Source organism: Gallus gallus, chromosome 2 (genome assembly GCF_016699485.2).
Source record: "Gallus gallus isolate bGalGal1 chromosome 2, bGalGal1.mat.broiler.GRCg7b, whole genome shotgun sequence".
NCBI lineage: Eukaryota > Metazoa > Chordata > Aves > Galliformes > Phasianidae > Gallus > Gallus gallus.
The window spans coordinates 60,461,124-60,479,113 of NC_052533.1; the positions used below are offsets into that span (position 1 = coordinate 60,461,124).

Below are 17,990 nucleotides of genomic sequence, written 5' to 3' on the forward strand. Positions count from 1 at the left end.
AAGAGGAGATTTCATTTATTAAGAGATAAGTGGCCATTTTAAAAAACATGACAATTAGTTTTCCCATGATTAGTCAATGCAGACTTTAGTACCATCTGTTTTATAGGATACAGCAGATAAGAAAACGAATGAGCTATTTAATTGTTAGAACAGGACTACCAACATTTTTCTGTTTCTCCACTGATGAAACTTGCATTCCAATGAGTCTGTTGCACGACTTGCTCTCTTAAAGCTGAACCCCTGAGCTTTTGAAATCGTGGAACTTTGTATTGTTCCAATATCAATTTCCATTCTCTGTCAAAATGGCAACCCATTCAAAATTTATCCGAAGAAAATTTTTCAGGGAAATGTTCAAATCGAATCGAATGACTTTTTTTTTTTTTTTTTTTTAAATAAAAGTGCGTTTCATTTTGCTGCCAACTTTGAAATCAAAATAAAAAATATCTTCAAAAGAACAAGGAAATGGAGCCTAGGAGCACCTTGTTCTGAAACAGTTTGAAATAAATTGTTCTTACATCTCCAAGTCTATTTTTCTTCAGTCGTATTTCAAAACAAAATATTGTCAACCTGAGCTGACAAATTCTCCCAGCATCCATTCAGTAGTTCTTTCACCTCACTGGGTGAGCTTAAATTGCGCATGTACAGACAAGGATGGGAATGGGCATCTTGACTAAAAGACCACAGGCCAAACTTCACCCATGTAGGGTCTGATATAGATGGCCACCAGAAAAATGGCGACTGCAATTACCAGCTGACCCATTCCAGCAGCAAGCATGTTGATGCTAGAATTATACAAATGACTGCCTGATGAAAGGATGCACTTGTTCAAAGCGCATTTGCCTAGCTCACTAATCTCCATTGATATCCTGTTGGGAAATCCTTTGAATCCAATACCTGATAAATGAATTTGGCAAGTGAATAAATGTTCCACAAGCCTATTATTGAAATACTGTACACCTGTTTAAAGAATGCTGCCTTACATTTATTTTCACACTGCACATTTGCTCTTCAAAAATGTTTTTTGATGATGGAGAGAGAAAAGCCGATGCTGAAATGGAGCCAAAATCTCTGCGTTGCCTGAAGGATCTGAGGGGATGCATCTTGAATAAAGAGTGTCTGGCTCACCACAGTTCCCTCTGCTCAGGGCAGCAGAAGTTCCCCAGAAGCAGCACCCCTGACCTAAACCTGGACAGACAACTCTGTGAGTCCAGCTGCCCACACCAAAGGCCCGTGTGAGTTCTGTCCGCTCTAGCTGTGAAAGTCGGTCACAAAGGAAAACGCTCTGAAGGAAGAGTGAGGATGTTTGTTGGTGGAGGAGAGCTAAAGGTGTGACTTCAAGCTTTGTGCTGATCATAAAGTATCCTGCAATCTTCACAGTGAAAAATGGTAAGCATCACGAACGCTTCTTAGTGAATAAACATCTACCTTGTCGACAAGGACTTCAGTCAGTGGGCATCAGCGTATATGCAATGAATTTTATGACTTTGACTTTAACAACCGCACTTCACGGCTGCTTTGATCAGACAATTGATATTCCAGAGAGGTTGCTTCGATGTGGAAATGAGTTTCAGCAGAGGACTCTGCACAGGTCTGGTGAAGGAGAGAGTGGAAATTCCCCGGGCATGCCAAAGCGGAAGGCTCACAAAGGTACAGCACTTAAGGGCACAGGAGGAGAACCGCAGGGCAGACTTTTCAGACCATTGTTCTGGCAAATAGGTTCCCAGGCAGAACAATGTCTGTGTCGTGGCTAATAATATTTATGGAAGGTGACCTCTACATTTGTAAAAATGAACATCGTATTTATTGAGGCACATATTAAAAGCCAGTTATTTAATCAAGGAGGAACACCGACTTTATTCCATGAAAAGCTGGAAACCAGGCTTTGCACTTCAAACTGTGTGGGGGTCAACTCTAAGCAGAGAAATCGTTCACTGTCTAGCAGATTAATGCAATAAAACTGTAAACATTCATAGATCATTTGCAAAAGAAAAAGGCTAAATTAATTGAATAAATTATTTCCTGCGAATCATTCACTTCGCTCTAATTAACAGGAGCTTGTGTACTCTGCTCCTTCTGCAGTATCTCCATGGCTGCCCCTAAGGGTCAGAGTCTCCGAGAAATCCATCATTTTACTTTCAAATGTGTTTTCATTAAGTTATAAATAGGAATAACAACAAAAGAGGAAGTCTGAGGAAGAAAGAAGGAGAAATTATCAAGGGGACTTAGTAGCAGTTGAACTTCAATTAGGGATGGCATTCCAGTTCTTCACAGAAATATCTGAACTCTTGACCACACCACCTGGATGAAGAACTTTCCACAAAAAAACTCTCTTCCTAGGTGCCACAATTCCCCTAATAATCCTCCCCTGGACCCTATAACCCCAAAGCTGGCCTGCCCACCCACATCTTCCAGGACTGAGGCAGACATTATTAGTTTGTTCTTAGAACAGTTTCCAATAAATTAGAGGGCAAGCACAGATTAGCTGCAATGGAAGGATGGGGGAACAAGGGAACACCAGATCCCTTGTGGTCTCCAGTAGATAAGTGTGTATTTAGGCTGCACATAACAGTCGTTGTAATGCAGAACCTTCCCTGGTCCCACTTCCAGTTATGTTAGAGAAGCTTCTGTGTCAGTATCATAACTGTAGAGGGTTTAGCTGCATGGTTTTTTATTTGCATTCTTGAACAATCATGTCCATTATGGGAATCACTGTCTATCAGCAAAGCAAACTGATAGGCCAGTCCGGAGGACCACAGTGAAGAAGTGGGAAGCTCAGCTCTTCCTGGAGATGAGAAACTGCCACCTCAAACCAAAACCAAGTCTCCTGCAGAGGACTCATTGGTGGGTATAGAGAAAGGAAGAGAGGAGGGCAAGTAGAGAGGCTGGCTGAAACAATATCTTCAGCCAGGAAAAGTCAGAAACTTCAAAGAGTTCAACCAAGGTCATGGATTTCAGGGAACATTTTTCTCCAACTTCAAGTCAGTAAACACTGGGGAATCTTTACTGCAAGCTTTAACATTTCTTTTTCTGGACAAATTAATGACTTCCAGCACATCTAGTGCCCAGGGGTCCTAACCCACATCAGAGCCCTACAGCACAGAATTATTTCACCCTGAAGTACTTACACAGTAATTCGGCAACCCAGAGTGCAGGTAGGAAGGCAACACTGTGACACAGAGGAGGACAGTTCAGTGGGTCAGAGCTGTGACCAGAAGTGAGAAGCTATCTCCTGGCACTGCATGAGATGGCCTACTCCACCATCTGGTCAGAACTAAACATCGCAGCATCCTGCCTGCTATCCACCCCAGGGAAGAGCTGGGAGGTCATGAACTTCAATCACTAGCTGCAGCTACACAGTGAGATTGCAGGAGTCTTGGCTTCGTGCTGCTCACCAGCATGCCAGGATTTCTTTTCTGTTGGTCTGACAAAGAAGAAGTCTTAGGGGAGATTTTTAAAAGTTCACACAGAAAGATCATTCCCTATTATAAAAGGACCCTGGGAACCAGATGAATATTACATTGATTGGAGAGAAGCAAAATTAAGGCAAAGTCATTTCTCTGGAAAAATAACAGGGATTATGCTCCTGGAAAAAGCCCCTCCTGCCCCTGAGAAATGCTAGTCAAAGAGGTCAAAATAATTAATATTAAAGTATCCGTGTAATAAGATGTGTAGAATCCAGTTATAAACACAGATCGCATTATAAAAACATTTTCTGACAAGAGGCAAAATTATAGTTACAGGATTCAGAACTGCTGTCCAGAGGGTATACACAATTACCTCTTGTCTAGGCAAGCTATTGGAGGAATACATTAGCAACAGAGCAATTACAGATAGGCTTACTTGTTTCCTGGCTTATTTTATTTACTATGGCAAACACATCTTGTATTTATTGAGGCATGAGAGAAGAGCTGGGCCATATGCTTCGGAATAAATGTGAAAGCACGCAGGCAAAGCAGGAGCAAGTTTGCTCCTCGACTCTCTTCTGGCTATAGTTTGCATGGCTCTGAGTTCATTTTACATTGTGACCCCTTGCATTCGGTGCTGCACAAAAACGCAAGATGGCCTCCAGTTAAAATGTGTGTTTTTCGTTTAAAATTTATTTTATTTAAACTGAAAGTGCAGAGTGACTCAGTGGTTTACCCCAAATTTCCTCATTTCTAGAGAGTTCAAAACATTAAGGTGGGTGTAAACACTTGCAAATTTAAAAAAATATAATATGGAGGAAACAGACAAACAGGAAAGCTTTGGCCAGATACCCAAACTGAGGCCTCTGCTTTGTAAATAAGTTAAAATTCATACCTTTCCTTTTGCTTAGACAGCTTCCTGTATTCTCAGGTCTTCGATTTTCTTCACTCTGGTCAGCACTGATGTTGAAATTCACGTTCTGTAGGACACCATAGCAGGAATTATTCTGCCTGACTCAAGGGATGCAGGAGAGTCTTGCATCATTTCTGTCAAAGGGCACTACTTTACATGAATGTTTTTCCTTGAAAGCTGAAGTGGAAGCTGCAAAGATCAAAATGAAGGAGTGTGTAGAAATGCCTCAACTCACATTACAAATAACACTCTATAGGCTGTTACTTAAGATGAAGTGTTCAAGAGGGAGGGGATCTGAGATTCTGAAGAGCCAGGCTTAGTGGTCCTTGATTATTGTAAATCATACAGCTACACTCCAAGTATTTCTTCAAGCTGCATGAAGGTGCACTGAAGATCAGATGGAAGCCTGATTTAAGACATTTTTCAAACAGCTAACTGGATAGCCAACTAAAACTCCCCAATACAATGTTTTAAATAAAAACACATTTTTTTTTTTCATATCGGTTTTGCATTTCTTGGTGCAATATGTATATCAGACTGACCTGTTCTCTATAATGCCCATAATCTCCTTCTCTACTTGAAAGATAATAATCTGCGATATGGGATTGATTTTATTTCTTCACAGTTGTTTTCTTTCTCTACCGTACAAGTAAGTGAAAGTAATAAAAATATTTCTAGTTCACATTTGGATTTGGAGAGCACAAGCTGTTTGCACAGGAAAGTGGCTTGCCATACAATTTACTAGTAAGAATTGTGTTTGATACAGTAAATGCTCTAGAGACCCAAGATATTTTTAATACCTGCATAACATTATACGATGTGCATAAGTGCTTTCCTCATTGGGAGCAACCTAAAGTTATTTAAGTACTTTCTTCAATACTAATCTAAATGCATAATGCAAAAATATCAACATCCATTATGCTAATGCTCTTCCTAACTTATGAAAAAAATGTTTTAGTGCCTGCTTCTTCTTCTCAGCTACAGAACAACCACTTTCATCTAGAGTGCTGTTTATCATCTTCCTTTCAGAGCCAAAATATCTTTCTGGGATTGGTAGTTAAAACCATGTTAAAAGGCTTCTGTGGTTGTCCACAACATTTCATGCTTTCTCTTAACACCCAGAGAGATGAAACTTGACTTGCTCAAAGCAGATGATTTAGAAGACATTCAAGTTGGAGCTCCCATGACTGTACTAACATGCTCCTTACTTTTTAATCTCATCAGCTTGTTGAAAGTGTGGCTTTCATTATCCTGCCTTTGACTCGTGTGATTTTGCACACAGGTATATAGTATTTCCAATGCTGGCCACATTTTAAGGAAAAAAAAAAACAACCAACCAAAAAACTTACCACATTAGTAAGAAAGTCTGGAAGAGATTTTTTTCAGATTCAAATAATAGAATTTTTCATCTCAACTTCATAGACTGAGGCCAGGGGCAAATCCACCCCTCCCACTTGGAATGATGCAGAAAGTCACCATGCTGCAGGACTGCTCGATGTTTTTTAGCCTCCTTCATGATCCTGATCCTTGCTACATCTAAATGTCTACTTGTGCTGTGGTGTCCTTGGCACCAGGAAGTAGGACGAGACATTACTTAGCCCCCCAAAAATTGATTAGTAACGGAAAACATATTTTGAGGCAGAACAGTCTATCTGCATGAAAAGGAAGCCCATGCTAAACTTACTATATTTGAGTTGGGAAAGACATGGTCCACATTCCTTGCTGTATATTTGTCAGTTCTAGACTGCATGTGATGGAAACCATCACTCTTCTGGTCAGCAAGGAGCTTATTTCACCAGTAATCATGCAGCTTGCCTGCCTTGGGTTGGAAGAGATCTTAAAGATCACCTATTTCCAACACCCAGGCCATGGGAAGAGCTGCCAGTCACAAAATCAGGTTGCCCAGGGCCCAACCTGGCCTTGAACAATCCCAGATATAGGGCATCCACAGGTTCTCTGGGCCTTACCACTCTGTGAGTAAAGAATCTCCTTCCAGTATATATTTTAAATCTTTAAAACCATTCACCCCTGTCCTATCACTATCGCACCACATAAAATAGCAGCCTCACTCCTGTTTATAGGTTCCCTTTAAGTACTGGAAGGCTGCAATGAAGGCTCCCCAGAGCCTTCTCTTCTCCAGGCCAGCTGCCTCAACCTTTTGTTCAGAGGAGAGGTGCTCCAGCCCTCTGATCATCTTTGAGGCCTTCCTCTGATCCCACTCCAACAGCTCCACATCTTCCTTGTCCGGAGTCCCAGGTCTGGATGCAGTACAGGGGCAAGTGGGGCTTCCAGATGGGGCTTCACAAGGGTAGAATAGAAAGGGACAATCTCACTCGCCCTCTTGGCCACCCCTCTTTTGATGCAGCCCAGAATATATTTGACCTTCCAGGCTGCAAGCACACACTGCTGGCTCATGTGAAGCTTTCTGTTGACTAGAAACCCCAACTCCTTCTCCACAGGACTCCTCTTAATTAGTTGTTCTCCCAGTTTGTACTTGTATCTGAGTCTGCCCCTACTAAAGAGCAACACCTTGCACCATATTGAACCTCATTAGGCTGCTGTGGGCCCACTCCTCAAGCCTGTCCAGGTACCTCTGGATAGCATGCTTTCCTTCCATTGTATCAAATACAATACTCAGCTTGGTATCATCAGCAAACTCGCTGAGGGCACACTCAGCTGTCTGTGTCCTTGAGAAAGATTCTGAAGAGCACCAGTCCTGAGACTGACCCATTCATGACTGGCTTCCACCTGGACATAGAGCCACTGACCACAACCCTCTGTCTATGACCATCCAACCGTTTATCCACTGAATAGCCCAGCCTTCAAATCTGTATCTCTCCAGAGATAAAGATGTGGTGTGGGACCACGCACAAGTCCAGGTAGAAAACATCATGGTATCATCAAGCCCATGGTAACATCAAACCCTTCCTTCAACCACCAGTGCCATCGTTCCAATGTAGAAGGCCACCAAACCAATCACACAATCTTAGTGAAGCCATGCTGGCTGTTTCACATTACCATCTCATCTCACATGCACCTTAGCTTAGCTCCCAGGAGGATCTGCTCCATGATCTTCCCGGGCACAGACATGAGGTTCACCGTCCTGCAGTTCCCCAGACCTTCCTTTCTCTCTTTCTTAAAAATGAGAATGATGTTTCCCCTTATCCAGTCACCAGGAACTTCACCTGACAGCCACGGCTTTTCAAATATGATGGAGAGCAGCTTGACAACCACATCAATCAGTTCCTTCAGGGCCTCTTCTGACCAATGTATCTGTAAAATTCCTTCTTGTTATTCTTCTCATCTCTTGCCAAGTTCAGTTCCATCTGCACCGTGGCTTTCCCGATATTCCCTTTTTCAGGTATTTTTGTTTGCCCTCCAATTTCTGGTGCCCCTGGGCGCAATATGCTGATCTTACCACCTCCCTGCTAACACCAGCCTCCCCCATCTCTGTTCTGACTAATCCTACCAAACCATTGCCTTAGTTGGAGCCCGAATCAGAAACCACTGGAAATAATGAAGAGCAATAATAGAAGTGTTGCCTTAAGACAACTTCACTTGCTGCAGTCTGCAAGCAGGAGGATTCTAGAGTACTAAGCACTGCTGCAAACCAGGGTATCTCTGGCAGCATAAGCTGCAGACAGACGGCACTCAGAGCCACCCTGGGAGAGTCAGGCCAAAAGATGCAGCTTTTTGCAGTGCCAGTTGTACCAAGTCAGCAGAGTTCAAAAACAGCCTTATTTTCCACGTCAGTGAAAATGGTTGGAGAAAATGCACTAAAACTAAATTCCCCAGTTTGACTTCCATACACAATCTGATGGAACAAAAAGTTGTTAGACTTTAGAGAATGAAGAGTTATATGAAGTTTTGCACAGAAATTAGACTCCCCCTAGTCCATGTTTTTAGCCACGTTTTTGAACCACACCATCAACCATTTCCAGCAACAGTAGTTATACAGCATAAGCAATAAGCCAAATGAAATCATCCACTCATTCCTCAGGTTGCCTTTTTTTTTTTTTTCCTCGTCCCCAGCTGAGCAACTAGAACAGTAGTAATACTGTATTTGCTGGTTTATGTCTTGACAAAATGTTTGGAATAAATTGCCAAAGTACAGAGTTGTGTCTTAAACCATCAAGGGGCAATGGAAAGATCCTGAAAAGTTAATTCCTAGCATTAGGAATGCAGTCAGTAGGTAGCTGGCATACAGTGCTCACAGCTGTCTTACTGCTTGGGGACAGAACAGTATACCAAAGACAGGAGGCACTTGTAGTTGTAAAACTAAAACCAAACAGTGCTGCCCTTGATGCAGCATGCATTCCAGTTAAGAAAAATAGCAGTATGTATGTTCATACAGGTGACTTGATATGAAATAAAGAAGTACTGCTCTTTATTTAAAACCCAAAGCATGTATTTAAACTGAATAAGATGTGGACACATAGATACAAGAGAAACCACAGCTGCCGTTCCATGGCTTGAACGAAGCTGAATCAATTGGGCTTCTGGTCAAACCCATGGGGGAGTGGAGTGTTCTCACCCCACTGCATGAAGACGGGCAGCCCTGGGAGGACTCTGCACAGCAAAAAGCATTGCCAAAGGGACACCAGCAGCCTAGAAGTCCCTAACACAAACCTTCTCTATGAGAACAAAGCTCGTTCTTCCCTAATGAGTAAGGTCTTATATAATGACAAGGTTTATTCATCCCAGATGCTCTGCATTTTTCTAACTGAGCCCTGATTCCTCCTCCCTCCCCTTACCTGCAAAGTGTAACTTCTTGCGCATTTCTGCTGAATATTTGCATCCTGATTTTAGCAGAGCTAAAGCTACTCACAGGTAACATTGAATATTTTATTTATTATTTATTATTTTTTATGGAAATAAATCCAGTGATTATCATCTTTCCCTTGTCATTCTTTTCCTTGCAGAAAAGAGCAGAGCCATTTCCACAAAGCTGTTCCCCTCTCACCACCCTTTCCTCACCTGTATTTCACATTTGTCCTGTTAATGTGATTAGATGAAATTTTGACAGGTAAGCTTTGCTAAAACAGGAATGTTTGACAAATACCCTCAAAGCACCCCCTAATGCCCCACCGTGGAAAAGAATAAACCACATAACAATGTACTCACCAGATTGCATAGAAAATGTTGTGGGTAAGCATGACATGTTAAGAAGGTTAAAATGAGAGATAGAAATAAATGAGAAGGAGGGCAGAAAACTAAGTGGAGGGGGCCTGGATGTCTCAGAGGCATTTGGTAGGATGGAGAGTCCATCATCTCGAGGTCAGCCGCTTGCATTCTGCATGGGCTCATGGCAACACAGTTCAGACACTGTGTGTGATTGGCAATAACTGGGATGGAATAATTTGTTAGCCCAGGGTTATCCTCAAAGGAACAATGGTCAGACCCCTTCGCCCAGATACGTAGCATCCTGGATGTAGTGGAGTTATGTATTTCATACTGAAAAAGCTGAGGCGGCATTTTTTGTGCTGACCTTTTCAACCTGATTTTCATTATGTACACTCAGGAAAGCGGGAGGAAGTTCAGGTGTTTCTGACAATAGCAATGCGGCAAAGATCTCAGAAAAGTAGAACAATCTCATAGCAAAATGTAACAAAACATCCACTCTGAGTTTTTCTTGAAGAACTATTCTGACAAATTAACACGGGCCCAAAAAGATTTTTATTTCCACAAAATGTGCATTTCTTCAAAAAAGACAAATGTTTCTGATGGATCCTTTTCCTGAAACCAATGTTTAATCCTATAACACACCCCAGCCTTTCTGTGTGATATATTGCATGGGGAATTTCAGGTGACAACCCAGTACTGCCATGGTCAGGCCATCCGCGGGCTTGAGTGCTGAGAGACTCCTCTATAAGCTCTGTGCTGTGAACAAGATGACCCTGAATGACCTACATAGAGGTGACATGTACATATGGTCTGAAAAAATTATAGTAATGTTGAGAAACTATGCATTTATATGCATGCATATGTCCTCGACTTTATGTGTATACACATTCATGTGAGACTGAGCGGTGCTACTGCCTCATTTCAATCTTCTTTTTCTCATCTGCTGAGCTACTGTGACTCAATTCAACACAAACAAAGTTGAATTTTCCAAGATTTCCACCAACGCTTGGTTTGACACTGAGATATCAGGAGCTGGGCACGAGGACCAGATCCTCTGTTGTAACATATAGGAAACTGCTACTTACTGGAAAGGCAGCAGAAACCTGAAAGAGAAATAAAACACTACTTCTATGATCGGTAAATCTGACCGAAGTCAATTGATCTGGCAGTAACCATCAGCTCTCACTGCTGTTACATCATTGGTGCCTCCTATGACAGAAAACCAGGCAAAGCATTGCTCGCTGAGACTCTTTACATGAAAGCTTCCAGTTAGTTTTGAAAAACCCTTCCCATAGAATGCAGCCAGAGTCCTTGCAAAATGATGTGGTTTTTAATCTGGGGAAAATTCCGTAGCTTTTTATCAGGTTTTTATTCAAAGTGACATGGAGAAGGACTTGAGTCACTGATGTAGAACAAATCAAGTTTTCATCAGGTAACAGAGTTTGATGACAGAGATTAGAAATTGAGTTGAAAACAGGCCCAGTTTGTATCATTTGAGACAAACCCTTTAGTATAAACCTAGTTCAGAATTTATCTAAAGGTAAATCTGTGCCACATTTAGTATACATGTAAGCCTTCCTGTGTCACGCACCATTTCAGCAAGATGACAAATTGAACTGCTTGCTTCATTAATTTGCTTTTCTGGAGCTGGTTATAAGCAGTTTTAAACAAGATCCCATGCTCCCATGGCAAACATAGCTTTGCATGAGGAAGGAGCAGGATGGTATCAATGGTGACATGCCCCTGCCTGCGTTCACAGATCATAATCTAAAGCTGGCTACAGACTGACAGCCTCATATCCCTGTAGCTTTCAGGGCCTCAAAATTGGTTTGGGGAATAAAAATAAGAGAGATTTCAGCTTTATTTAATGGAAATGTAACAGAGTCAGAATAGCCATTTGGTGGTCAAAAATGTTCACCATGTCTTTCAGAAAAGGAGGAGGTCAGCACAAGGAGAAGGGTCGTGAGAAATTGGGTTCTTATTCCATCTATATTCAGAACAACTCTTCTCCCATCAAATACGGAGACGAACCTGGTTTCCACATCCATAGGTATTACATATTCAGGTTAGAAGCAAAGTTGCTATCTTCGGTCTTTTTCTTCTCCTCCAGCCAGTAAATGAGCAATTTAATCAAATCCAACTAATTGAAGGAAAATGTCACTTGGCTGTGTGTGTTCTGAGCTGCTTTGCCACCAGCTCAGCCCTGGGGAACAGGATTATTCGTGCTTATTAATGTGAGTCCATTTAACTCTGCCACTATGTGATACTCCGAGGTGCAAAAATTTGTGCAGCAAAGCTTATTTCTGGGTGAAAAAATGTTCAGGCTTTATAAAATCTTTTGCATGCTCTGAGTTTTACTCTCTCCTTCTTCTGTGCACTTCAAGTGCAGGCCTAAGCCATTGCAGGATTGGAGCTAATGATGCACCAAATTCCAGTGCAGTGCATTGAGATTGCTGACACACAGTGTGCTCTGGGCTCGTGCCAGCCTGCAGATTCCCAGCTGCTGCCCTTCGTGTCCCCAAGTACCCTGCTGCTGAGGGCCCCTGGACTCATTGGCTCAGTCTCCTGGGCCCTTGCCAGCTGGGAATTGTATCTCCGGATTGTCGTCAGGCAGAACAATTTTTTATTATTTGTGTGATAATGTTAATCTGATTGATTTCTTACCATTATCTATCCAAAGAAGGCCTAGAAAAATGAACTACTCTTGAAAAGGTAATAAGCTGGATTGGAAAACAAAGATAAGTTCCAAAAATACTGTAAATCTACAGCCTAGACTCACTTATATCTAGTCCAGCTTGTGACATCATCGTTACAGATGTCATTGTGAGACTCTGTGCTAAGCGTGAACTAAATGCAGACAGGAGTGCTTCCTCCAAAGACACTCATTCCCAAAGCATGGGTATTTGTTGTGTGGTAGGAAAAGTTGGCACTGGGCACAGGGTTGCTTTGTGCTACTTACAGGGCAATAAGGAAAGATCATTCTGTTTCCTGTGGACCAGTGACCAGCTGATGGGCCTGGGTGGCCCCATGACTTCTCCTAACTCTGCAGAGAAGAACTGTGGGAGAATTTTTTCTCTTTCCTTTCTGTCTTGTGCTGTTGATCAAACAGGTGGGCATGGTGCACAACTGGGCTGTCTCCAGCCCCAAGAATTAATATACACAAATGCCAGTAACTCTCTTCCTACAAATTCAGTTTCATGTTTCATTTTTTGACATATACTCCAGATGCAGCAAAACCTTCAATTAGCACATGTACTTATGGGAAGGTAACAGACAAGAAAGAAGCTCATAAGAACTGAGGAACAGAACAAGTGGGAATAGTACTGGTAGGACTTACAGATTTAGTAAAGGTTTGTCCTAGCTAAAAAAGGAGTCATGGAGACATGTCAATGCAACAGACAGGAGAGCAGTGTTAAGAAGCTGGATATCTGAAATATTCCTATGCCCTCTGCTCTCTGACCAGGAGAAGGTCACATTTAATGCCTCAGTCTTCCTATTTATACGATGGAGATAGTACCACAGGCTCATGTTTGTTTGCTAAACTCTGAGGTTAGAAAGAAAGGGTAGCAAATAAGGGTGATTTACTTTGTCTTAGAACTCTTCAAAAACCTTTTTAATAGTATTTTAAAGCACATATTATGTCTCTACATATTTTCCATAACATCTTCCAGAAATATATGTCATAGTCTTTATTTGTGATGTAATTGTGCTGTTGTCACTGTGATGTAATTTTATTTGGATTATAACTCCATCAGAAAAACAGTATGTCACCTCAAAGACAAGCAAAGTCTTTGATGGGCAGCAAAAGAAAGGGAGATGATCTGGGAAGGAGATTTCAAAGCTGTGGTAAAATTCACATAATTTGAGATAATGGTTGGAGCCAAGTGACACATTTGACTTCCTGTGCTCATCAGTAATGATCTACAGTAGCCCATTTTTGAAATCTTGCATTTTTTTTATCTTATCATTTGATGTGGCTCAACCTCCAACTGCTTCATCGTCTCCGATCTCATTTTCAACACCACTACTTTCATTGTGCAGCCTGTTTACCTCTTAGCTGAAAATATTGCTTCTGTTAGACTTCCTTATTTAGCTCACCCAAAGTAAGTTAAGTAAGCATTTTTGGTTGTCTTGGACCGAGAGTAAAAAACAAGCAGAAGGAGATAGGGTCAGTCTACTGTTAGTCAATCAAACTAAGCCTGGACAATGAAAATTAAAAATCTTGTACACCATGATAGGATTCTCAATAAATACAGAATTTTGACATTTTTTCATTTCACTGATAAGCACCTGAGAAAGACTTCTGAACGAAAAAAAAAAAAAGAAATCAGAACGAGTTCAAAGACATTAAATAGGTGAATAGGTGGTCTTCCATGTAAGAAATCTCTTTACATTCCTCACAATCAGTAGGTCAGAAAGAGAGGTTGCAGATAGGCTTCATATTATGCGCTGGTACTCATTTCAGATCACTGGAAAAAAGAAAATTTCAACAACTGCGGCCTCTCCACTCCAGAAATGCCTCTTTTACAGACCTGAATTTTAAGTCTAAGGTGTAATGCTTGTGGTTATAATGATTATTTTAATGATTGGCCATCATGTTCTGGCCGGTGCAACTCAGAAAGTTGTCACCCCCAACCTGATCTGCTTTCGTAAAGTCCAGTGCACTTACTGGAAGACTGATTTAACAGTCTCCTTATAATTAATAATGCTAAGTAAACGGAATGATGTGCTTCAAGGCTTGTGTTACTTTGAGCGAGCTGTAGCCATAAGAAGTAGTAAATTGCAAAGGAAGAAGAAAACAGGAGGATTGGATGTCAGTTCTGCATGGGGTACCAGGAGCAGACACAAAACTGGTACACTCACTTTTTCCCCAGCTATAATGTCCTAATACCATGACCAGGGGCCACCTCAGTGAGGACTCTAACTCCGGCTTAACAGCACTATTGAGAAACGAACAAGCAAAGCTGTTGCAATCATTTCTCTTGGCATATATCTGTCAGAAAAGGTGATTGCTCCAATTATCAGGAGTTCTAACAATCTGATGAATCTTTGTAAATATACACCAGCTTTAATATTAGTTTTATATTTGTTAATACTTTAGGAAGATGCCACAATAAGGAAATCTGTCAGAATTAAATGGTACACAATCTCAAAAAAGTACAGACTATGCTGACTTAGTTACTCTGGCTTTCAACAATTTGTGACATGTTACTTATGCTTGTAATGTCCTCATGTCTATTAATCATTTATTACATTTTAAAATGCTTCTCTCGTTTAAATTTGAACTAAATAAGGCAATGGGTATTATAAGGAGTAGAGAAACAGAAAGTGAAATAGAAACTCACTGATTCAAGAAAAGTCTTTGCAATGTCTTCTGCAATTCAGCACAGTCGTGAGGGCCTTACTAAGAGGGCCAAAACTGGGAGTTCACTGGCTGACTGAGGACAGTACCACTCACTGATAACAGAAAATACAGAGAAAAAAAAAGTTCTGATTACTTTAACTGAGTATATTGTGATAAGCCAGGGACAGATGTGCTGCTTAGAACTGGGAAGTTTGAGGATACGTGTGTTTTCCGAAAAGCACAAGGTTTTGACAGATATTTATAAGCTGTGTAACATCACTACTTAGTCAGTAAGACAAGGTGCTAGTGGATGAAACACAATCTGCTGTCCTTGCAGAAAGCAGGAGAAATGTTGCCGCTTCAAACTCCAACCTCTCACACTGTAGCACAAAAACATGTATAATAGGTCGGGTCAAAATATTTACATTTAAAAATATTGATTTGCTTCTTTCCAAGAGGTTTTCTAAGCCTTAATGTACTGCTGTTTTTATTTCTTTGATTCATATCCTAGTAACTCTAAACAAACACGTGCTTGCACATTTACAGCCAATCTAAACATCCATTAAAACCACATCTCATGAAACTCCCTGCTTCCTTTTCTTATCCACGTTATCATTTGGAAGCATCGGCTGGGAACACATCTGTCCTACTTGATGACAAAGCACCTTATTCCAACTTTGGAGCATTCAAAACTGAGGAATAACAGTATTTCTGTTCCACAGTAATCATGCAAATGATTTATACCCCCCAAAAATGGCATATGGTTAGATCTGGAGGTACATATTGCTGTTTTCAAGTAGCTAATGGGGAAAAAGTTAACACAAAGAAAGTAGAAGACATGAGTTACTCTTAGAGGGTTATCCTTAGTCCCTCTAGGATTTCTAGTGACCCAGGAATAAGACAGATGAGGTTGTTTCCCCAAGGACAGCCTGCTGAGTTTACCAGCTTTTCAGTAGGTTGCCTGGACAGAGCTGCAAGCAAAATCTGAAGGCTGGTTGCTTCAGAGAGATGCCAACTGCTGATTAAATTGGGGTTATTTCAATGAATTCATTCATTCTCCATCACCAGTATCTTCTCTCTTTCTGGTGTGCTAAAGTTTTGCATCTCTCCATGTCACACCATCATTGTGCAACAGACAAGAACTGTCCTACCAGTGATCTTTTTAGTCTTTTGATAATCACTCTGATCAGTATTCTTGGCAAAAGTACCAAGACCAGAGAATAACAGTGTAAAATATATTTAAGACATTTTAAAATCCTCCCATCCAAATTAAAAGTGGATAAGTACTATCCTGGGTGGTTACTAATCTGATGGATATTAATTCTACTGCAATTCAGAGAATTATGACAAAATAAATGCACCTTGATCATATAAAGTATTCCAATTTCAAGTCAAGTAGCATGCCAAAATCAAATCACATCAAAAACCTAAGCATTTCTACAACAGAAGATCCTTTTATGGGAAGCATCAGCCCACTTTTGTATTAGTTCATGTTTTGTAGATGAGTCTCCCAGAAAACTGTCAACAAGAGGTCCTAATGAAAAAGTTCTGGAAGCACAGTAAAGTTTTCGGATTCCAAGTCTGCAGGTTCAAATCCATTGCATCAGTGACAAAGTGGCAGAGATACACAATGTGTCCAAGAACACAACAAAAACGATTTACATGCCCAATCTGAGAGCTGGTTTGTTTTCACTGTGCACTTAACTTTGCATGCGTTGATTCATTTCTTACACAAACGGTAATCTGTCTGCTACGAAGGGAAAAAGTATTTTCATGCATTTAGTCAACTCTTTAGCTGCATCCTCAAATAGTCATCTAAGATTCACATGAGTCTTATCAAGAGGTGCCTGGATGAGGTGCTACGAGATATGGTTTAGTAGATTAGTGGTAGTAATGGTGATAGGAGGATGACTGGACTAGATGATCTTGTAGGTCCTTTCCAACCTTGTGATTCTATGATTCTATGATTCTATCACACACACATTTTATATTCCATTTATGGTAACTGCTACTAATAGGATTACTTGGGAAAACAGCAGCCTCTTTCCACTGGCTCTGCTTTTCAGGGCAACGGAAACAGTCTCTCTGCACTTAACGGAGTTTTCTACCACACTGGTAAGCTCAGGATTCCTGGCCAAGTTTTAGAGCAGTGGTGCTCCAACAAAGCTCCTGGACATTGCTTGGATGCCTGGAGTGGAAGCTAGTCTGGGAGCACAGCAGAGGGGCAACAGATGTTGAAGGCTATGAGTTAGGAAGGAAACCAAGAGGAAGTGGGTCTGTGGAAAGGGATCTGAACACAAGGTTGTCATGAATTCAGAAAAAAGCTTTAAAACTTAACTACCAAATGAGTTTAGCCAGATTTGTGTCCCCTTCTGCATAAATCTTATTAATCTGACCGAGACATAAATAAAGGATATTAAACAGTGGGCACAGAAAAGCAGCTTTTGTTGCTTCATTTTCCATAGGGCAATCATACAAGAAGGAATGAGAGGATGAAGGAAGAGGCATAAATGGTATTTACGCTAACCAAATGCTGCTTTTTAAAGACATGACAAGTGTTAGCTAACAGTTGAAGTCACGGTAAATGAGTAGGCCTGTCCAGAAGGCAGACAGTTTATACCTCAGAAGGTGCGTAATGGTGCCTGGGTTGCGGTGCTAGCTCACTCATGGCCATGTGAGAGGTGTAGTGGGGAGCTGGAGCCACTCTGCAAACAAAGCCCAGGCTTCAGGCTGGAGAAGTCTTGGCTGGCTCCCAGCTTTGCTGCTTGCTGTCTGCGTGGTAGCAGTCTGGTCACTTAGCCTAGGAATAGGATAAAAAAGTGTAGCATCAATAGTGATGTTGATCTCACAGACATGGGATGGGGGCATAAAAGCCAAGGTCTTTAAGCAGAAAAGATTCTGGAAATGTTGGGTGTTAATTATCTACTTAGAATGAACAGTTGAAATTTGGCTGACTGTAGAAATACCTGAAGCCATCTCTACCTTGCATAAATGTAGTTCTCATTTTTATGACAAAAGACTTCCCAAGCTCCGAAAGTCAGCAATGCATTTCTCACTCCACGTATTTATCTCGCATAATTAAGTGTGGAGTAGTGTATAACACTGCAGAAATGCAATATAAATTAACTCTACATTCATAATGTATAGTCACAAGATTGTATATTCATTACTACTCAATTTTTAAGCATATTTTTTGGCACTTACT

At 41.1% G+C, this 17,990-nt stretch overlaps 1 long non-coding RNA gene across 6 annotated transcripts in view; it reads right to left on the bottom strand.

The window, feature by feature from the left end:
* Positions 1-17,990, bottom strand: part of LOC107051656 — an 80,715-nt gene that overhangs the window by 21,153 nt on the left and 41,572 nt on the right. For 3 of the 6 annotated variants that reach the window (XR_006938508.1, XR_005857518.2, XR_006938509.1), the window contains 3 exons: positions 17,406-17,585; positions 14,787-14,898; positions 4,300-4,506 (listed from right to left, as the gene is read on the bottom strand). This is a non-coding gene — a long non-coding RNA (uncharacterized LOC107051656). The other 3 variants (XR_006938510.1, XR_006938511.1, XR_006938507.1) reach the window with 3 other exon arrangements.